We start from the raw sequence: 12,157 nt of genomic DNA, 5'->3' as shown, positions 1-12,157 counted from the left end.
TCTCTATGAAGCTAACTTCTCAATTTGCATATCTAGCCTCATGCTCTTTCCATGTGTGCTACAGCCTACCTGGATTCCTGCCCTACCTATCAAACACAACATGGCACAGGAATGGTCAAATCCTTGATCTCTAAAGTTCCTCCACCTGAACCTGCTATCCCTCCTACACCTGGGCCAGAAGTAACGACCCTCTGTTTTAGAAACAACATGGGTTTGGACTTCCTCCTGCAAGACCCCAACACTTTCCCTCACTTTTAGTTGATTTTGTGCACGTTGGATTTAATTGGTGGAGTAACGTTCCTGTTTGTGTGACTTTTTAGAAGATAGAATATAGATCAGAAAAACAGACCTGTATTTTCCAAAGTACAGGAAACAATTCAATTCTACTCAATACTTCTCACGGGGGAAAAAAGGCACCTCCCAAGTGCATTATCAATAAACATTACATGTAGATTTCACAGAAAAGTTTTTCTGGAAGGGAAGATAAGCTAGAGAGCGATTCTGCTACCCAGTGGGCAACCCAGTTAGCTTCCCGGTTAGCTGTAGGTGCCGGTCAGATGTGGTGTGAAGACTACTGTCCGCTTCCAGACTCCGGATCCTAAGGGCAGACCAGAGGGAAGAAAGCCCTTAGGCTCTGCAGTGCACCCTACACCTTCCAGGGTCGCCAGCTCTCACCCCACTCCGGGCCCTGCCACCTTGTGGGCGGCCTTCAACAGTTTGAGGGTGGGCGAGGTGCACTGGGCATCGCAGCAAGAGATGGGAGTCCCATGGGAAGCAAGGGCTGGGGCCACCTTGGTGGAGGAACTCGCCTGTTGCAGTCTCCCCAAGGCCGCCTGGTGCGCAGGCGCTGGTTCTCCACCCTCGCTAACCAGGGCCCCACCCGCCTCCGAGCCCAGGCTGGCAGACAACCAGGCACGCACAGTTACGTAGAGCACGCATGCTGCTTGGCTCGGCCCGCAGGGCGAGGTCCGCCAGCCTCTTGCTACGCAGTTCGCAGTTCGGGGGGCCTTCGCCTCGCTCTGTCCGCGGCCCCCCGGGGCTTCGTGTGGACCCTGCCCCTCCACGCCTCCGCCTCACCGGATTCCCGGAAGCCGCGGCAGAGCACAAGAAGCCGGCCTGGAGGCCTTGCGGGGCGCAGCGAAGGTAAAGGCCCGCCAGGCCCTCTGGCAGCCCGGCCTAGCCCCGCTTCCTTGCCCTCCTGGGGGCCACCTCTGCTTCCCTCCAACCCCTTCGGCTCCCCAGGCCCCAGAATCTCGGGTGCTGCCCTTTTCCAAATTGCCCCCACCCCCACCCCGGAGAATTCGCCGTTTGCGTTGTCGTTGAAGGGCCCGATACGCCATTTCCCCCCTCCTCCCCCCTCCCCCCACTTCTTGCGGGGCTTTTGGGTGCCCTCGAATCGCCCTCTTGCCCTTCTCTGTAATTGGACTAGATGGTTTTTAAGGGCCCGTCTGTGAGCCTGCCATCTTCCCCCACCGTACCTTTGCACAGGCTGTCTCACAAGCTTTGACGTGTACTATTTTATCCCGTTCACTTTGAGGAAGCAGAGCTCGCGTCATAGCCCTACGGACCCTTCACTGAATGCTACATAACGCCTTCCCTGATTTCCTTTCCATCCCCAAATTATTTTGCATCTACAGCTCTGCGGACCCCTCACTGAATGCTACATTAACGCCTTTCCTGATTTCCTTTCCATCCCCAAATTATTTTGTATCTACTTCTTGTTTTGTATCTATTTATCTGTGTTCCTGAACTTTAATGTATCTGTATCTTTTAATGTATTTTGTATCTTTTATCTGTGTTACTATCCTTTTTTCCTAGTGGAGTGTGTGCATGAAGATGGGACAGTTTTCTGTTGACCTTTGCATCCCAGGTGCTTAGTACCTGGTCTGGCATGTGGTGGGCCTTTATTAAGGAATCAGGCAAGCAGAGACAGGGAGGATCGAATTACAGTCACGGAATAAAGACTTGTGGGAATGCACAAATGTGGAAAATAGAATCCAGACTTCAAGGAACAGCAGGTAACTTTGCCTGGACATAGTTTATGAAGGTAAATGATGTACAGCAAACCTGAAAAATTAGGCTGGAGCCAGATTGTTGGGGGAACAGTAAATGTCAGGTATATAAATTTGTGTATTAATCTATAAGGTAATAAAGTGTTTTTTAGCCAGGGAGTCGTATGGTTAGGAAGACTGTTTTTATTATTATTATTATTAATTTTTATTACGGTATTTATAAAGTATTTACATTTATTTGTAATATATTTCTGTATCATATAATCTTATATATTTTATTGTTATTTAACTGGGTGGGGGATGGATTGGAGAAGTTAGAGGCAGGAAGAGCAATGAGAAGCCATTACAAAAGGCCCGGTGAAAGGTTTTACTTTTTTTTAACAATGTGTTTATTTTTTCTGGCTGTATAAGAGGTGGATGCTTAGATGTTGCGTCTTCCCTGTCTTTAAAAGTTTCTTTGGACTTAAAAAGAAAAGTAAATAGAAACTTTGCATTGAACTAAAAACAAGTAATCTGAGTTGATGCTTATTCTTATAGTTAAATAAATTTAAATGCCTAAAGGATTCTGACACTTTTGGTCTGCCGGATCCCCATCAGGATCTTTGTGCAGTAATTCTCTTTAGGTTTTCCTACTATGCTCCAAGCCTAATAGGTTTGTTTTGATTCAATAATTAAGTATATATATATTTTTTAAAAATTATTCACTGAGTTTATCAGCCTTGCTGCCGTAGAAGTCTTAAACATACGATTACTTTGAAAATTTCCAAAATGAAGCACCAATTCAAATAAAAATCACGGTAAAAATAGTCCACAAATTTAAATAAATTCATCCTTTTTTTAAAAAACCCAAAACTCAATTTAAATAAGGCGGCAAAGCGACAGTAAAGAAAATGGTGACGGTTTAAAAAAGCGACTCCGGAGTGGGGCGGGAGAGACCGGAGCACCGTCTCCTGGCAACACAATCTCCTAGCAACAGGAGAAAAAAAAGCAAAAACTTCGCTCCCCCTCCCTTCTGTGACGCAACCACTCTAAACCACTCCCTCCTCTTTCTTGTTCCACCCCTTTCGGGCCGTGTGCAAAGTGGAAAGGTCTCCCTGTCTCCCTCGTGTGGCTTCATTTCAGATTGCAGCCATTGTCATCTTTGCTGCTTCGCCCCCCCCTTCTGCTGGCTCTGCAAGTTCACGCGCTCCGCCTTGTGGAGTACTAGGATATTGCAGTTAGGGAAAAAAAAAAAGCAAAACTCATTAACATATAGGCATAAATTCTCTATAATTCCAAACTTTTTTGTAACAAATTTTTTTGTTCTATATATTATAACAATACATACTAATATTGTAGATACATAGTAAATATGTTGAAAAAGTTGTATATATGTATAATTGTAAATGTGTATAGTAAAATTGTAACAATATAACAATGTAACTAGTCTCTTGACAAGGCCTGTTTTACTGTAACAACATCTTTCCTCTACACTTTATTTTGTATCGATTCTTTTTAGCACCTGATTTGTACTAAGCACTTTGGCAGGCACCAGGAATAGATACGAAGATGAGAACAGCTCAACTTCTGCTTTTAAGAACTTTATATTCAATGCAGTATACGACATATACTCTGAAACAAACACAAAACCTTTTGAGGGAGAGAGTGCTAACAAATAGAGAATTAGTACAGTTTTGGGAAAGATAGTGGCCCTTGGTCTGAGGTAACCTAAGAATTCTAAGAAGCATAGGTTGGGAGAGATGATGTTCTAGGCTGGGGGATTGGCCTGGGCCACTGTCACAAGGTGAGAGGTGAGTGGGGAGCTCATGGAAGAAGGGAGTTCATAAACTAGTTGGCCAGTTTATGTGACTACCAATTATATTGTAATGAACCTTGAAAGGTAGCCTGGCACCAGATTGTTCAGGCCCTTAAATCCTGGGCTAAAGAGTTTGTATTTCATTTTAGAAGCAATAGGGAGTCACTGATGATGTTTGATCATTCCCACCTGTGCCTTTCTGAAACTGGAAGATAGATTAAAGTGGGGAAGCAGGAAGATTAATTGGGCTTTAGCAACAGTCCAGGTGAGAGTTGATTAGGACTTAAAGTAGGGTCCTGACTAGAAGGGGGAAAGTGTGATTGGGAGGATTTGGATGCTTGTGTTCTAAAGAGGAATTTCACAGACATTTTTTAGAATTGGGAGAGCCTTTAGCAGTCCAAACTGTGCCTTAAAAAAAAATCCCCTCTGCAACCACCTGGCAAATGGTTATCTTCTAAAAGTTGAGAACCTGCGTGATGGGGAGGATGGTGGATGATGTCCTCAGTAGTAGTAGTACAGAAAGTTGAGGGCTATGTTTAAGAAAGAAAATAAACATTTGTTAAGTTCCTACTCTGTCTCAGGTACTGAACTAAGAGTTTTTACAAACATCTCATTTGATCTCCCAGTGGCTCTGTGAGGGAGGAGCTATTAGTCTCTCCATTATATAGTTGAGGAACTGATGTAAAGGTTAAGTGACTCGCAGCTAATTTATACAGCTATTCTGAAGCCAACTTTAAACCCATTTCCCTGACTTTAGGCTCAGCACTTATATACCTAGTTCCCTCAATTAAGGGGAGAAGATCATAAGCCATGATTCAAACATGTTAGATTGGAAATGTGGGTAGAAATGTTGCATTCCACCTCCATGCTCCATCTTCACTCATTCAGCTGGTTTAGGCTTCCTCACTTTTCTCTCTGTACTGTTATGTTTGTTTCTTAATTGGTCTCTCCATATCAAGTGTGTTTTGCCCCAGTGAAAATTCCCAGCTTCCTCCAAAGCTCAGTCAAAGTGCTCCCTTTGCAGTAGGTCTTTCCTGATCTTGGTAGCTGCTAGTGCCCTCACCCTAAAAAGTCTTTGTATACATTTTCTACTTCTGTATTTGTACAAGTGTTCTTTTCTCTCAGTAGCATGTAAGCATTTTGATGGCATGGGGTCTGTTTTCTTTGTTTCACTAGTACCTTGAAGATGCTTCCTAAATTCATTTTGGATGAATGCCTGTCTAGCAGGACATGAATCAAGGAGCGATGTGGAAGGAGCGATGGCTCTAGAGAGGAGAGCACCTGACTTCAGAATCCTACCCCTGCAGCAACTCCCATGGATTCAGTGATCTCAGTTCTGATCCTTCTCAAGTACTATAACTTCTTTCCTCACCTCCAGGCAAATCCAATGGCCTTTTCTCAATCCTCATCCTCCCTGACTTCTCTGTAGCCTCAGGCACTGTTGATCACCCTCTTGTTGGCACTCTAGTCTCTCTGGGTTTATCTAGCCCTAAGCCCTCTCCTGACTCCTAGTCTTACATCTTCTGCTGTCTGCTGGATGTCTAAAACTGCAGGTCCTCTAGGCATCTTAAACCAGGAATGTGACCTTCTAGGTCATCGGAAATGGCCCTTTGATTGAGTCCAATTTTTACAGAACAAATCCTTTTATTAAGGGGATTTGTTCTGTGAAGTTTGAATTCAGTCAAAGGGTCACAGTTGAGGACCTAGAGGGCCACAGGTTCCTCACCCCTGTCTTAAACCCAACAGTTTCAAAATTGCACTCCTTTATCTTTCCCTTCCAAATCCCCCCCTCTGCCTAACTTCCCTATGACTGTTGAGCACCACCATCCTCTCAGTTACCCAGGCTCACAACCTAGGCTTCATCCTTAGCTCATTCCTTTCTCTCATCCCCCATAATCAGTTTCTTGACAAGGCCCATTTTACTTTAACATCTCTCCCCTACACCTTCTTCTCTCCTCTGACCCCAACACTACCCTGGTGTAGGCCTTTGCCACCCCACAGCCAGACTCTCACCACAGCTGGCTAGTTGGTCTCCCTGGCTCAAGTTTCTCCCCACACCAGCGCATTCTCCACCTAGCTGTAAAATTCATCTTCCTAAAGTGCTGATCTGACCACATCACCCCTCTATTCAGGAAACTGGTGGCTCCCTGTCCCCTCTAGAATCATTGGAGGGCATTGAAAGCCCTCCAAAACCTAGACTCCTCCTACCTTTCCAGTCTTCTTACAACTTATTCTAATGTCCAGTGACATTGGAATCCTCATTGTTCCTTGCACAAGACATTCCCATCTCCTGATTCCAGACATTTTCACTGGCTGTCCCCCAAGCCTGGAATTCTCTCCTTCCCCATTTCCACCTCCTGGCTTCCCTGGTTTCCTTCAAGTCCCAGTTGAAACCCCACTTTCTATGAAAAGGCTTTCTCAGTCTCCCATAATGCTAGGGCCTTCCTTCCCTTTGTTAATTACTTCTCTTTCTCGTTTGCATATTGTTTCCTTCATTAGACTATGAGCTTCTAGAGAGCTGGAATTGGTTTTCTGATTTTGTTTTTATATCTAGAATCTCAGAGTGAAATTAAAGCTGGATGTCCAGCTTTAGGGGGTATATGTCTTTATAGGTATGAAAACGAAACCATTGAGAATGGAAGGGAGGAGGGAGAAGATGGCCCAGGACAGAACTGGGCTGAAACCACTAACTTCTAAATTTGAGGTTCTTAATTTATGTTACTGACCATATTGGCAGGCTGGTGAAGTTTATAGGCCCTTTTCAGAGTGTATTTAAATGCATATGATAAAATACATGAGATTCCAAAGGAAATCTAGTGGATTGGAAGATTCCCTCCTTGATATCTGCAGGGAGACTGTCAGATGGTGATAGGAAAACCAGAATACTGTCAACAAAGAGAAAAGAGAAGGTGAAGTGTGAGTTATAGCTACTCTTATTAAGAAGCAGGTGCAGATTAGGGTGAAGCCCAAGATGGTGGCAGAGGAGAAGCAACCCTGGTGACCTGGAATGGTAATGCCACGGAGCATGGTTCAGTTGCTACTACACCGAATATTCATTTGGAAGAATTTCTGTTCCAAAACACCAGTGTGGAAGATGTTCAGAATGCACACAGATTGAAGTGAGTGACTATGGGATGAATCCCAGGGAAAGAAGGAGTGGGGAAAACTCCAAAGGGAGAAAGATAAGCTGGCTAAGCAGGAACTCAAGAAGAAAAGGACCCAAAGAGGAATACACCCTGTAATAGCTGACTCCTCTCTTCATCTTCATGGACTTGATCAAAGGAACAACTGGGCTTGAGTATGGTGTGTATTTTGGGAAAATCTGAAAAGTTTTGGTAGTTTTACCAAGGTATTTCCTCCTGTCTTTACAAAAATCACAGATATTTAATTATAAAAATATGCCATGTGATTGCATTGTAGATAAGAGGTGTCAAACTGGCTCTGCAAAATGCCCCAGATTAATTGATATCATTGGGAAATTTTTGATGAAATTGGGATTTTAATGAAATTGGGAAATAATGCAAATTTGTGGTTTTCTGAATCAACCTGACACTCCATTTCTATTTGAGTTTGACACCAATGGGTATCACTGGATTGTTGGTAGCCAGTGTTTGTACTAAAGATCTGAGAAGGAATGACTTTTTTTTTTTAAGCAAATCAATTCTGGTGATCTTTCTATTAACCACTTAAAAATTCTTATCTTCCCTTGTTCCTAGACCATAAAACCAGCTTATAACATATACATAACTTTTATACCTGGAGTAGCTAGGAGTGGGATGGATCCTACTTTCCCAAATGGACTATAGAGTGAAAGTTCCTTTGAGACAGAAGTCAGCTCTAAATGTGAAGATTATAAAGAATAAATATGACTCAGAAGAAAAGATACAAGAGGATACTCCCAGTCTATCTCTTTGCAAAGGTAGGAGTTCCATCAATATTGGATATTGCACATATTTTCAGACTTTGATATATTGATCAGTTATGCCTTTTTCATCTTTTTCTTTTGTCTTTAAAAAATACTTTTACATGGGATACCTCTCTCAGAAAAGAAGAGGAAGGAACACTGGGGAACTATGGCAATGTAAAAAAATACACAATGGAGTAATAACATTTTTTTTTTACAAGTTTCTCTGATAAAAACCTTGTTTCTCAAATATATACTGAGTGTAGAACTGAGTCAAATCTATAAAAATAAGAGCCTCTCACTAATTGATAAATGGTCAAAGGATATGAACAGGTAGTTTTCAGAAGAAGAAATCAAAGTTATCTATAGTTATATGAAAAAATGCTCTAAATCATTATTGGATAGAAAAATGGCAATTTAAAACAACTCTGAGGCACCACCTCATACCTATCTGAAGTGACAACAGCTGGAGGGGATGAGGGAGAATGATCAATTGTTAGTGGAATAGTAAACTAGTCATTCTGGAAAATGATTTGGAACCATGCTCAAAGGGCTATAAAACTGTGCGTGTCTTTTAACCCAGCAATACCTCTACTAGGTCTGTATCCCAAAAAGACCAAAGAAAAAGGACCTATATGTATAAAAATATTTATAGCAGTTTTTGTGGTGGCCAAGAATTGGAAATTGAGGGGATGCCCATCAATTGGGGAATGGCTGAACAAATTGTGGCATAATATTGTGATGGAACATTATTGTGCTAATAAGAAATGACAGGGAGAGTACTTTCAGAAAAATATGGCAAGACCTATATGAACTGATACAAAGTGAAGTGAGGAGAACCAGGAGATCATTATGCATAGTAATGGCAATGTTGTAATGATGGTTATTTGTAAAACACTTGGTTACACTGATCCCAGACAGTTCCAGAGGACTTATGATGAAAAAATGCCATCCACCTAGAGAGAGAGAACTGATGAACTCTGAGTGCAGATTGACGTATAATTTTTTCCCTTTCCTCATTTTTCTTGCTTTTTTTTTTTTTTGCAATATGGCTAATAAGGAAATGTTTTGCATGTAGTTTATATTATATTGCCTGCTTTCTCAGTGGGTAGGAGAGGGAGGAAGGGAGAGAGAGAATTAAGAATTCAAAATTTAAAAGGAATGCTAAAAATAATTTTTTAAAAGTAGAGCAATAAAAATTTATTTTCAAAAACATTCAAAATATGAGTATCACATGTCAGTACAAGGTTATTTATACATGTAGATTAGTCTAGCTATAATTGTGACTCTTTTCCTGTAGTATGTTAGTAGAAATTTTAGTACCATTATTACCATCAAACTCATCCAAGTATGTGTAAAAACTGCTAATGGTTCCTGGTTTAAAAATGGGTGGGAAGGAGAGGTCACCTCCCTAAAGAAAAATCAACACTTGGTATCATCTATAGTGAGCTCAGGTTCTCCTGACCTACCCTTCACATTCCTTTGGTAACACTGGAAGAGAAAGTTAGTGGCTCTAAATTTGGGTTTTAGGAAGGTATTGGTTTTTACATTTTTGTAAGACCTTTTGGAAGGGTGATATGCCAGTAACAGCTTTCCATCTTTGCTTTCTTCATTGGACAAATTTAATTTCAAATAATTTCTTGACTGTCAACAACTACTTCGTTAAATGAGGGGCTTTGCAGAACAAACTGAAGATAAGTCTTTTTCATTTTTTAAGCATGTGAGTGTAACAGACCTTTAACTTTTGTGCTGATGGTAAAATGACACTTGGCTAAGGAAAGGAAATGGTTTCTCTCCTCTTCACAAACTACTACTGAGCCAAAGTTTACAGAAACTTTATATGTTCATATTTTCTTTTTAAATGAACTGCTGGTATTTAATTTTTCAAAAAGGAATTTTTTTGTCAAAATATTAAAAATCTGGATCACTGGCCCCCTTAAATCTGTCCATGGATCCAACCCAATGGTCTATAATCTTAGGTTAAGAATCCGTAGTCTCAGTTGCCTTTCTCTTCAGAAAATTACTATCTTTACTTCCCTTTTCTGCTTTTTGCCTTTTTAAAAAACTAAATATTTAAATGAAAATTCACTTTGAAGATGAATATAAACAATCATTTTGGCTTGCTGACCTTTTATAAGAATCTTTGGCCTAAAGGACCTTACAACATTTTCCCCTAATTCTACACTACCATTCCTCATTAGAATCTTTGGGCCAATTATTCTTTACTTTTCTTCCAGTTATTATTACGGGAATTTTCCCCCCACTTATAAAAAGTGAACATTTTTATTTGCAACGATTTGATCATCAAATATCTGTGGTTTGCAGCACTTCAAGCCACCAATGACAAGAAAACCCAGGAACTGAACCTGTGATTTCAGAGATGTGGGAAAACTTCTGCTAATGCAGGTCAGTATCTTCTTGATTCAGTGATTCTTAAAAAAATATTTTGACAATTATTATAATCGGTCTCCTTTGTAATCCTGTGCATTGTATTTAAAAACATGATTCTGAGAAAGGAGGCCATAGGCTTCACCATCCTCCAGACACAGAAAAGGCTGTGAGCCCCTGGTTTAAAAGGAAGCCGAGGCACTGAAAACGTTAAATGACTTGGCCATGATCCCTCAGCTATTGTGTGGGAGGAAGCTTCCTGGCACCTAGAACCAGTCCTCCCGCCCCTGTGCCCCGCCGCCCCCAAAGAGGAAGGCCAAGCCCAAATAAACCTGGAGTCGGTATTTACTGAACGGGGGCATGAAGACTCCGAAATTGGTTCGAGTTCACCCCCTCCTCCATCTTGCCTCCAAATAGCCCCGGCCCGCGGATCGAGGCTTTGCCCTCGAAACCGCCCGATTCCCCCCTCCCCCCGCCCCCTTCGATCTAAAGATCACTAGATGGGGGGCCTCCGGAAAGTTTCGTTGTCCTGCACCCCCGGTGCGGAGAAAGCAAAGGGGCAAAATGAGCCTTTTCCCTCTACCTCCGCTGCCGAGGTTGGGTCGGCGGCTCCGGTGACGTCACAGCTGCGCCGCGCGCTGGTGACGCAGGTGCCGCGCGCCCGTCGGCATTTCTGTTTACTCCCCAGCGCGCGGAGGGGAACCTCTAAAAGGAGGCCCCCCAGGTTCTCTTGCACTTTTCTTGCCCCAACTTAACCCGTGTTTCAAGTTCATAAAAGTGCTCTGGTAAATATCTGGGGTACTCCAACTCTCTGACTTCCAACCCGGGTCTGTCGGGGGAGGGTGGGTGCCTGTATCACAGGTGTATGCAATGCAATCACGTGAACAAAACTTTTGAGCATCCCAGATGCTGCAGTTGGAGGGGGGGCGGACAACAAGACTGGCCGTGACGCGTCCAGGAGGTTGTATGCTCCTGGGCAGAAGCAGTAGGTCATTTATGCAGATAAAAGTGATATAAGGTGGGGAGTTATAGGAGCAGAGGAGAATGCTTTTGTACTCCAGGAAAACAAAAGAAGAAGAAAACACTTTCAGCTGGGAAGGTTACACTGAGGAAGGTGAGCCCCTGAGGAGGAGGGAGGGATCTAAAGATCAAGGAAGAGAGTATATTTTAGTAGTTTGACAAATAGTTTCTTACATTTATCAGACTGAGATTGTCATTGGTGGTCACCAAAGACTTGAGAAGGGGAGCAACATGCTTAGACTTTTATTTTAGGAATATGATTTTTTTCATAGGTGTATGGTATGGATTCAAGAAGGTAAAGACTGGCAGTATAGACCATTTAGGAGACTATTTCAGTAGTTTGGTGTTGATGGGATGATGATAATGATGAACTTGAGAGGCGTGTTTGTTAGGGTCGAGAAGAAGTCTGATGGGAGAGATGTTTTGGAGGTAGAACAAGCCCCGGCAGTTGATTGGACATCAGGGCTAAAGGGGAGAAAGATTTGTTTAGAAAGTCCACTGTGGGCAGGGGATTTAGGAAATAAATTTGGAAAAGATTAGCTTGGCTAATTATCTGCTTTTACTTTTAGGTCTACTTTTGTATAAATCCTAACCTTGCCAACTCTGCTTTGTCTCCTCCTGGCTGTGCTTCTGAATAGCCAGGACTACCTCACTTCCCCCTCCTCCCCTTTTCAACTCCCTTTTATGTGTTCTCTTCCCTCCATTAGAACATAAACCCCTTGAGAGTAGGGACTTTTTCTTTATGTTTATATTTCTAAACACAGCATAGTGCCAGGGATGTAGTAAGAGCTAGCAGTTCTTGTTGCCTTGCTTTATTTTTTTTGAGTTACCTGAAAAGTGCAGATCCAGTGAGAGAAGGCAGCTATGACAATGTCTTTACTCTCTAGGGGGAGTCTGATAGTCAGTTTTCCCCCCACCCTCTCAGCTGTGACCCTTGCCTTATATTTCCCTGAAAAAAATCCATTTGCTCTTTCCTGTTCCCTCCTTCTTCTCTTCTTAGATCAGTCAGATGCCTTTGCCAACTATCTACACCCCAGT

At 42.4% G+C, this 12,157-nt stretch overlaps 1 protein-coding gene across 10 annotated transcripts in view; it reads left to right on the top strand.

Annotated features, from left to right (window-relative positions):
• Positions 1 to 945: 945 nt before the first annotated feature.
• Positions 946 to 12,157, top strand: part of FRMD7 (FERM domain containing 7) — an 85,482-nt gene continuing 74,270 nt past the window's right edge. For 6 of the 10 annotated variants that reach the window (XM_072627466.1, XM_072627459.1, XM_072627465.1 and 3 more), the window contains exons 1-5: positions 946 to 1,143; positions 1,819 to 2,018; positions 4,984 to 7,110; positions 7,524 to 7,726; positions 10,037 to 10,117. The gene's annotated coding sequence lies outside the window, so the exon portion shown is untranslated. The remainder of the gene's footprint in view (positions 1,144 to 1,818; positions 2,019 to 4,983; positions 7,111 to 7,523; positions 7,727 to 10,036; positions 10,118 to 12,157) is intronic. The other 4 variants (XM_072627473.1, XM_072627472.1, XM_072627471.1 and 1 more) reach the window with 1 other exon arrangement.

This window comes from Notamacropus eugenii, chromosome X, assembly GCF_028372415.1.
Source record: "Notamacropus eugenii isolate mMacEug1 chromosome X, mMacEug1.pri_v2, whole genome shotgun sequence".
NCBI lineage: Eukaryota > Metazoa > Chordata > Mammalia > Diprotodontia > Macropodidae > Notamacropus > Notamacropus eugenii.
This window is presented reverse-complemented; position numbering and strand designations above follow the sequence as displayed.